At 47.5% G+C, this 10,484-nt stretch overlaps 1 long non-coding RNA gene across 2 annotated transcripts; it reads right to left on the reverse strand.

Annotated features, from left to right (window-relative positions):
• Positions 1 to 1,603: 1,603 nt before the first annotated feature.
• On the reverse strand, positions 1,604 to 10,484 carry LOC140538150 (uncharacterized). 2 transcript variants are annotated; one of them, XR_011977709.1, is made up of 3 exons: positions 10,355 to 10,484; positions 3,598 to 3,670; positions 1,604 to 1,744 (listed from the first exon to the last, which is right to left on the reverse strand). It is a non-coding gene; the product is annotated as an uncharacterized lncRNA (long non-coding RNA). The 2 variants fall into 2 exon arrangements; XR_011977708.1 differs by lacking the exon at positions 10,355 to 10,484 and adding an exon at positions 5,241 to 5,505.

Raw genomic sequence — 10,484 nt, forward strand, 5'->3', positions numbered from 1 at the left:
CAGCACTCAGTGTGTTCTGAGAGGCAATTTCTCCGTCCATATGGGAGCACAGAGCAGTGAGGATAAACTGGGGGAGCTTTTTCAGTCCACCGTGTGACTGCATACTGTGTGCATGTGTGTGTGTGTGTGTGTGTGTGTGTGTGTGTGAGAGAGCGGGTGTCGGATTGTGCTCTGCGTGCCAAGAGAGATTAATCACGCCTGATGGCTGCTATGAGATCTCATTAGCCTCGTCATTTGTGGGAGCTGCAGTTCTCCAGCCTGGTTGCAACGCCGGCACACTCCGTACCTTTCTGCCACCACACACACACACACACACACACACACACACACACACACCGTACCACTTCTGCCCCTGACAGGAAGGCACGCCGTACACAACCTGTGAATCTGGCACTGAAGATGGATGGCAGTGAAACAGATAGAACTGCTCCAGGCAGAGCCGCTCCCTCCCAGAGCAGCTTCAGACAGACTGAGGTTTCATATCTGAGGTTTTTACACTGCAGATATGAAGCTAATGTAGCTAACAATAGCAACTGGGTTAGCATTTCAGCATTCTTTAATATTGGGTGGATAAAGCTAAGCAAGCTTCCCATTGGTCAGGACATCACAGGCAGAACTGACGTCCTAATGCATCAGAGTAACCCCCAATATACAGAGGAATCAGCCAATCACATGCTCTTATTTGTGGGTGGAACCAGCTCTGACCTATTGAGGTAGAGACTCCACAAGACCTATGAAGGCATCCTGTGGTAGTCTAAATGCTCAAATGTTTGTGGACACCCCTTCTACTGTGCAAATGCACACACAGCTTGTCTAGTCCCTGTGGAGAAGAAGTACTGCCAATAGAATAGGACTCTCTGGAGCAGATCATCATCATGACCCTATTGGCTCCATGCTGCCTAATAATGCCAGGCGTGGGCTAGAGGGGTATAAAGCCCCCAGCATTGAAGAGCTGTGTTCTCTGGAATGATGGTGGAGGCGCTCCACCCAGTACTTTTGGGATATTGTGGGATTGGCAAAACTAATCATCCACCATCAGAACCGGACCTCACTGATGTTCTCGTGGCTGAATGCCATTCAGTTGATACAGCAATCGAGTGTAAAGCCTTCCCAGAGGAGTAGAGGCTGTTACTGTGGTGAAGGGGGCTGACCGCCCGTTTTATACCCTTGATTCCAGAAGTTGCTACTAGCAGCTGCTACTAACAAGTCAAGGCTAAAGTGTCACAAATAACTAGTGTGACTAAATCTTAGTATTATTTTAATATCAGGACAGCAGTGCTTTAGTGGTCCCTGAGTTCTTCTGCCTGCATATACACTGTAACCTAGAAAGTCTAGTTAATCTGCATCTTAATCCAGATCAAGTGTGTCAGAATAAGGAAATTGCTAAACTATGACAGGCAGCATGCTTCAGGACCAGGGCTGGAAGCTGCTGAAATGATCTCCACTGGAAGATGTGATGCTCTGAGTGAAATGAACAGTGGACTGATTTCTTTCAACGGTCCATTAATGCTGAACCGATTCACACGTCTGAATCAACTGAATTCAGTGCAGCAGTTTCCCACCGTGTGTGTGTGTGTGTGTTCAGAGGCTTGGTCTCACCGAGCATAGCGCTGGTCCCCATCACAGCATCTGCGGCAGGCGATCAGCAGGACAGACAGCAGGACCAGCGCCCCCCCAAGGAAGATGGACAATAGGACCAGCAGGAGACGTAGCCATCCTGCCCACCGGGCTCCAGGGGGAGCTCCTGGGTAAGCAACAGAGTCAGAGGTCAGTCAGGTCGGACCCTCCAGGTAGAAAACAAGGTTTCTGAACTCATATCCTGTCAGTTTGTCCTACATTCTTAAACAACTCTCTGCCACTGAGCTCCATGTCTGCTTGGGTTTTACGTGAACTTTATTTGAACATGGCCCCTTTCTAAACTCTCTGTGTGATTGGTTACCCTGTACTGTGCCACACTAAGAAGCAGCCCAGGCTGAAACAGTCCTTGAACAACTTCTTTATACCATCAACATGTTTGGGGAGAGCTAAACAGCTGTAGTGTGAGCATATAGAGAGGCAGCAGGAAAATGTGAACTACACTAAAACATTCAACCCAGGCTGCTTTTGCTGCCTATATTCCATACAGGCCCTTTATGAACTATAGGGTATGAACAGGAAAACAGTTTATTTAGAGAATTGTTCACAAGCTACCTCACACTCCTGTTAGTATTATCCTGGATACTTATTGGTGTTGTGTTGGTATGACCACACCAGTGTCTTCAGCATCAGAGTGGGAATGATGCTCTTTTCAATTCTGAGCTTCAAAACCCTTATTTGTTTGATCCTGAAACTTTCACTCCTAATGAAAGCGCACGTGAGCGACTCGGCGCGAGTCTGCGAGAAAGCTCTTCTGCTCTGCATGACGAAGAGCACTCTTCTCGGTGTGAGTGGGCGGGGGGTGGGGGGCACAGGTGTGTATTTTTCTGTATCTTTTGTTCTGAGTTGAGTTGTTAAGTGCAGTGTTCACTACTCCAAAGAGCGAGTGTGATATGGGGGGTGGGTTCCAGCAGCATAGACCTGGACCACCGACACCAGCACAATACACCCAATGTCTCTTTCTGAAAGATATCAAAGCCACGGGCACACACCTCCTCCTGCCGCGCCATCTGCACCCGGCTATCCAAAGAAACCATCAATGGGAATAAGAACAGGAACTGAATGCAGCTCCTGAAACACACGTTCTCCTACTGTGTACCCTCCTACAGTTTCCCTCCTACACCCTCCTACAGTTACCCTCCTACAATTATTTATCATCTGTCATGTACAAAGAGTCCAGACAGTACTCTCCATACCCAACCCTACTGACCCCTACAGTACTCTCCATACCCCAACCCTACTGACCCCTACCAGTACTCTCCATACCCCAACCCTACTGACCCCTACAGTACTCTCCATACCCCAACCCTACTGACCCCTACCAGTACTCTCCATACCCCAACCCTACTGACCCCTACCAGTACTCTCCATACCCCAACCCAAGTTAAGTCAAGTCAAGTCAAGTGGGTTTTATTGTCATTTCAACTACATACAGAGTACACAGTGAAACGAAACAACGTTCCTCCAGGACCATGGTGCAACTAGACAGTGCATACAGAACACAAGTGCAACACAAACAAACAAGTGCGGACAGACAACACAACACAGTACAGACCAGACAACACAGTACTACCCTACTGACCCCTACCAGTACTCTCCATACCCCAACCCCTGCTGTATGTCTTCTACCTGCCAAACTCCAGTTTTAAAGCCCATCACTGATCAACCTTCTTCCCCTGTTTATACAATAAGTCAGTAGATGCTGGTAATTGAAGATGGCGGCTGTACTTCAGATTCTGATGTTGGCCCATGTTGATTTTCTTTGCCGGAGCTCAGCCTGACTGAAAGTTCTCCTGCAGGACTTAATCTGTTTACATCAGCCTGAGAATTTGATTATGGAGAACACAGAACAGGATATGTTCTATTTGCATATCTGGAGAAACTTGTGGAGGGAGAATGACGGTAATGACAGAGAGAGAGAGAGAGAGAGAGAGAGAGAGAGAGAGAGAGATGTATACTTACTGTGGGGCTTTCTGTTAGGTTTTTCCAGACGGCAGACTCATTGCTCATGGTCCAGGCCAGTGAGTGCGTCCCCCTGAGGAAGACATGCAGCTGTCTTAGAAAGCAGGATCACTCCTGAGACGCTCAGCTTCTAATTCTCCAGCATGGTTAGGTTCAGACAAAATTTGAAGGCTTTTCCCTTCCAGATGTGCTGATTCAGCCAAGACTCGCTTGAGGATGTCTGAAGTTAGCTTATTTAGAAGTTTTTTGCTGCAGCTACGAGGCTAATGTACTTAGCGGGTAATGATAGCTCATCCTCACTAATTAGCAAACTGCACTGATCATCATCACACTGACTCAGACTGTGTGGAGATGTTCAGTAATCTCTAATAGTGCTGTGCAGCCCTTCATTACTTCATTAAACATGGCCTGGCACTAAACACATGCATCAAAGCCACCTCCACTAGGGGGAGTACTGACGGCGAGTAAACCGTGGAGCTCTGGGTCCTGATGGAACAAACCAGTTTAAACCCAGAGGAACAGAAACAATTAACATTAACAGTGTCTAACATACACTACATGTCCAAATGTTTGTGGACATCCCCTCTAACGAATGCCTTCAGCTAATTTGAACCCATTGCTGACACAAATGTGTAAATGCACACACACAGCTTGTCTAGTCCCTGTAGAGAAGAAAGTACTGCCAATAGAATAGGACTCTCTGGAGCAGATCAACATCATGACCCTATTGGCTCCATGCTGCCTAATAATGCCAGGCGTGGGCTAGAGGGGTATAAAGCCCCCCAGCATTGAGGAGCTGTGGAGCAGTGGAAGAGCTGTGCTCTCTGGAATGATGGTGGAGGAGCTCCATCCAGTATTTTTGGGATGAGTTGGGGATGATGAGTTGGGGATGATGAGTTGGGGATGATGAGGTGGGGTGGTGATGATCATCCAACATCCTGACCTCACTAACGCTCTAGTCGCTAAATGCAATCAAAATCCTCACAGCAATGCTGCTCCAAAATCTAGCAGAAACAAAAGCAGGATAAACTCTTTAATACCCTTGATTTCAGAAGAAACAAAGAATGAACAGGTGTCCCAATACTTTTGTCCATATGGTGTAAAAGGATAATCATGAGCTCTTCATAATGCATTATACCACCTCCCTCACCTATAAACTGTATGGAGGTCAGCCTGGGTAACCTAATCAACACAGGATGCTGAGGAACACAGGCATGAGCCCATTGATCCAAACACGCAGCAGCAGCCCGAGAAGAGACCCAGTCAGACCCTCGGCTGCACAACCCTTCTGCCACACTCCATAATCCCTTTAAAGTCCTGCTCTCTCTCTCTCTCTCCCTCCCTCTCCCTCTCCCCCCCCCTCTCTCTCTCTCTCTCTCTCCCCCCTCTCTCTCTCTCTCTCCCTCTCTCTCTCTCTCTCCCCCCTCTCTCTCTCTCTCTCCTCTGTATAATGAGGAGACGATTCCAGCAGCTGAGGCCCAGCAGTGTGAGCTCCGGCTCTGATAATGCCATTAATGCTGCAGCTTCTGCCTGAACCATCTCTCTCTCTCTCTCTCTCTCTCTCTCTCTCTCTCTCTCTCTCTCTCTCAAGCTCTCTATCTGTCTGTCTGTTTACCACCACATACATGCGCACACACACTCACCTTCCAAGCAGCTCCAATTACATAGCAGGAAAAAGGCAACATGCAGAAGGATGTGTGTATCGTTTCTGGTTCTTCAGCGCCAAGACGATGCCTAAAGTCAGAGAGTGTATGAGTGTGTGTGTGCGCATGTGTGTGTGTGTGTATGAGTGCAAGTTGTGCAGCACTCTGTGTGTGTGTCTCTCTCTGCAAAGCCCTCCGTTCCTGCTGCATACTCAGCCAGCCTCTGCCCACCCACCTGGTCATAGAGCCTCATAACAGCTCAACATTCTCTCTCTCTCTCTCTCTCTCTCTCATATAAACGAAAGTCCCTTTATTAGCTCTGAGCTGCAGAACGCTCCACAGCTCATCAAACAACAGGATGATAACTATCAGAACTGGTAGCTTTACTGTCGAGAGCGCTCGGCGGTCTGAACAGCCTGCCGGCTCTGGGTCAGTTGACAGGCTGGGTGTAATCAGTAACACTCTATAATACCTGGCTCTGATAAACAGCAGTAATGCTCTGTAACAGGCCATGGCCCAGTTCTGCCCCAGGTACTACCGTGGAATGGCTGCAATGACAGGGTTGGCTGCACAGGGCCCACAGGTTTAAATGCAAAAGAGGACCCTAAATCTGAGTTCTAGAGCCAGGACAGGTTTGACCCACAGTACACTGTCCATTACAATATCTGACCCATAAGAACCTTAACTGGACAGTATTTGTCCCAGAATGATCTAATGTCTGGTCGTTGGTTACTGATGGTTAATAATGAGGAGAAATGGGAGCAGAGCACATGTTTATAGTTGCTGAATAATTGAAAAGGTATTTGAGCAAAATTAATCATTTGTTTACAGAACCGACATCATTTCTCCATTGAGCTTCAGTTTCCAGAACAGTCCATAAGAAAGCAGAGTGAATATAAACCTGAACAGCTGTCGTAACAGCTGCTGAACAGCCTGATCAATCAATACAGCTTACTGTTTGATCCAGATGAGCTCCAAATTTTTATCAATCAAAATAAATATCATTAGTGAAAAGACCCTGTGTCTAACATCTGACTAACATCAGACTAACATCAGAACACTACTATCAGACCAGAACTCATTATGCTGACTAATATCAGAAAATATCCACACATTACATCTACAGCCAATTTAACACCTAAATATGAATCTGCTGTGAATGTATGGGGGTGGGGGGGTCTTAGTTACAGTAACTGTGTGAAACTACCTCCACCATGTTTGGAGGCTGTACTTTAGCCTGGCTAGCTCTCACTGTAAGCTGAAGCTGATCTGGTTCTAAAATGTGCTCTATTGCACCACCAAGAGGAGATTCACAGAATACAGGCATGAATTCTTTATTAAACTCAAACAGTCTTCAGGGTGAAGTGCCGTAGCTGTTGCTATGGGAACAAGAGAAAATGACTAAACACATGTTCAGGCTGAAACTGTTAAACTGCACAAAAGTTACTGTTCTGATTTTGTTTATTATAATTGAATAATTCATTAGTTGAACATTGTGCTTCATTAACATTAACTTGAGATGCATAAACTCCTCATGCCTGTTTTAACAAATACCAAAAGTATCAAAAGTATCCAGACACTCCTTCTAAACCGGTGCATCTACACAGCTTTTTCAATCTCCATACATTTCCTTACATTTGACACTGTTACCCAGTGCAGCTGTGATTGAATCCAACAGGAAAGCACTGCCAGTAGAACAGAACACTCCGGATCAGGTCACAGATCCCAGTGCACAGCTTTGGACTGTGGAGCCATCTCGGGCCAGTACCTCTGGAATGAGTGACAGTTGCATTTATATACATATACAGTGGATTCTGGTTCTGGTCTTCATACCCTTTCACTTGTTCAGCTTCTTATGTTGAGGCCTTGTGACATTTTTGCATGGACATAAGTATTCAGACACCTGAAATTTAGCTCTGGGGGTCACCCATTCCCTTGATCATCTTTGGAATGTGTATACACCTTGATTGGAGCCCACCTGTGGTAGATTCAGTTAACTGGACATGATGGCAGTGGTGCTCAGCAGTTAGAGCGCCGGGCTATTGATAACATGGTTGTGGGTTCGATTCCTGGGCTCGGCAAGCTGCCACTGTTGGGCCCTTGAGCAAGGCCCTTCCCCCTCTCTGCTCCCCGGGCGCTGGAGTTGGCTGCCCACCGCTCTGGGTGTGTGTGTACTCACTGCCCCTAGATCACTAGAGTGTGTGTGTTCACTACCACAGATGGGTTAAATGCAGAGGACACATTTCGCTGTATACAGTGACAGATATGTGCACCATTACCTTTATTTGTTGAGCGCAGATGCAGGATTGTGTGAAGGCACAGATCTGAAGAAGGCAACACAATTCTGATGCACTGAAAGTTCCTTGGAGCACAGTGGCCTCCGTAATTCTTAAATGAAAGACGTTTGGAACAACCAGGATTCTTCATAGAGCTGCCGTCCCACTAAACTAAGCAATCGTGAGAGAAGGGCCTCGGTAAGAGAGGCCACTCTGGCGGAACTCCAAAGATCCTGTGTGCAGATGGGAGAAACCTCCAGAAGGTCACCCATCACTGAAGCAGCAATCTGGGCTTTACAGCAGAGTGGCCAGACAGAAGCCTCTCCTCCATAAACACAAACGACCCTAAAGGACTCTCAGACTGTGAGAAACAAGATTCTCTGGAACCAGGACTAAACTTCATGAGGGAACCAGGCACTGCTCATCACCTGCCCAATACCGTCCCAACAGTGACACTGTTTGTGTTTCAGAGGCTGGGACAGGGAGACTGGTCAGGGTTGGGGGAAAGCTGAATGGAGTGAAGTTCAGAGATGTTCTTAATGAAGACCTGATCCAGAGTGCTCGGGACCTCAGACTGGGCAGAAAGTTCACCTCCCAACAAGACAATGACCCTAAGCATTCAGCCAAGACAACACAGGAGAGGTTTAAGGACAACTACCTGTCCTTGAGCAGCTCCACCAGAGCCCGGACTTAAACCCAATCAAACATCTCTGGAAAGACCTGAAATAGCTGTCGACCATCCCACCTGACAGAGCCTGAGAGGATCTGCAGAGAAGATCAGAACATTCCCAAATGCAGATGCAAACCATGTGGCATCATACCCAAAAACACTATAATTGCTAACAAATTTATGTCATTCGAATATTTTAATTTTTCATTTAACACCTTTTTATTATGAACTTTTTTCTTTTTTATTTTAGCAGAAGGCTGCAACATGAACTGAACAGTGAAAGGGTCTGAAGACTTCCCGAGTGCACTGTCTGTATATTTATATTTATTTCACTGTTTTGCACGTGTGGTAGATGTTGCTGCATTTCTTTGCCAATGCAGTTAAATATATCTATGTATCTACATATGTCCAAATGTTTGTGGACACCCTTTCTAATGAATGCATTCTGCACCCATTGCTGACACAGATGTGCAAATGCACACACACAGCTTGTCTAGTCCCTGTAGAGAAGAAGTACTGCCAATAGAATAGGACTCTCTGGAGCAGATCAACATGAACCTATTGGCTCTCTGGAACGGTGGTGGAGCTCCATCCAGTACTTTTGAATGGGATGATAAGGGGCAGTGGTGGCTCAGCCCAGGGGCAGTGGTGGCTCAGCGGTTAGAGCCGGGATATCGATAACAGGGTTGTGTGTTCGATTCCCGGGCTCGGCAAGCTGCCACTGTTGGGCCCTTGAGCAAGGACCTTTACCCTCTCTGCTCCCCGGGCGCTGGAGTTGACTGCCCACCGCTCTGGGTGTGTGTACTCACTGCCCCTAACACGTGTGTGTGTGTGTGTGTGTGTGTGTGTGTGTGTGTGAGTGTGTGTTCACTACCAGATGGGATAAATGCGGAGGACACATTTCGCTGTACAGTGCACACTGTACAGTGACAAATACGTGCACCTTTACCTTATCATACAACATCCTGACCTCACAAACGCTCTTGTCGATGAATGCAATCAAATCCTCACAACAATGCTCCTTCAAAATCTAGTAGAAAGTCTTCTTCTCTGTACAGTAGAGACAATTACTCCAGCAGAATCAGCTCTTTTAATACTCTTGATTTCAGAATGAGCAGGTGTCCAAATACTTTTGTCTACATAGCGTATCTGTCCATATACCATCTCTCTATGACTATAAGAGTAGTTATAATAATAACAAGAACGAGACCAACAATAATACAAATACTTCCTACATCCATCAACATGCTGTAGCAGATGAACTCCAGATAACTGAAGAAAACCCGCTCCATCACAGCTCCACCACAGCTCCACCACAGCTCCATCACAGCTCCACCACAGCTCCACCACAGCTCCATCACAGCTCCATCACAGCTCCACCACAGCTGCATCACAGCTCCATCACAGCTTCATCACAGCTCCACCACAGCTGCATCACAGCTCCACCACAACTGCATCACAGCTCCATCACAGCTCCATCACAGCTCCATCCCAGGTCCATCCCAGGTCCACCACAGCTCCACCACAGCTCCATCACAGCTCCATCCCAGGTCCACCACAGCTCCACCATAGCTTCATCACAGCTCTATCGCAGCTCCACCGCAGCTCCATCGCAGCTCCACCACGGCTCCATCACAGCTCCATCACAGCTTCATTACAGCTCCACCACAGCTCCATCACAGCTCCACCACAGCTCCATCACAGCTCCACCACAGCTCCATTACAGCTCCACCACAGCTCCATCACAGCTCCATCACAGCTCCACCACAGCTCCATCACAGCTCCATCTTTTTAAAGATAAGTCAGGGACTGGCGTTCAGGCTCATCGGGCTCGTGGAGCTTCTCAGCTATAAATCAGCCCTGCTCCAGAACTTTAATCACAAATGCATGCGGCTGTGTCTGCTCTCCATCAGCTCCATCAGCTCCATCAGCTGCTGAGCAGCACTGCTGGCTGGTCGAGAGAAGCCAGGACATTCAGGGCTGTGTTAGTGAGTTATGGTGAGTCAGGAGGTAACGGCTCCATCGGAGCACCCAGCCTGTCCAGCCTGAGAGAGGAGAAGGTGGTGCAGCATCACTGATGCCCTCCATACGAGCACAAGCTACCGCATGCATGTGTGTGTGTGTGTGTGTGTGTGTGTGTGTGTGTGTGTGTGTGTGAGAACGCTTACCTAGTTGTAATGGATGTGATCCATGCGAGAGCTTCGCCGAAAGCGGAGAGAGAGAGAGAGCTCGGCGGGCTGATGAGAGAGAGAGTACAGCTGAATGTGTTTATGAATGGAAGCCCCCCTTCAGACACAC

Source organism: Salminus brasiliensis, chromosome 17 (assembly GCF_030463535.1).
Source record: "Salminus brasiliensis chromosome 17, fSalBra1.hap2, whole genome shotgun sequence".
In the NCBI taxonomy this organism is placed as follows: domain Eukaryota; kingdom Metazoa; phylum Chordata; class Actinopteri; order Characiformes; family Bryconidae; genus Salminus; species Salminus brasiliensis.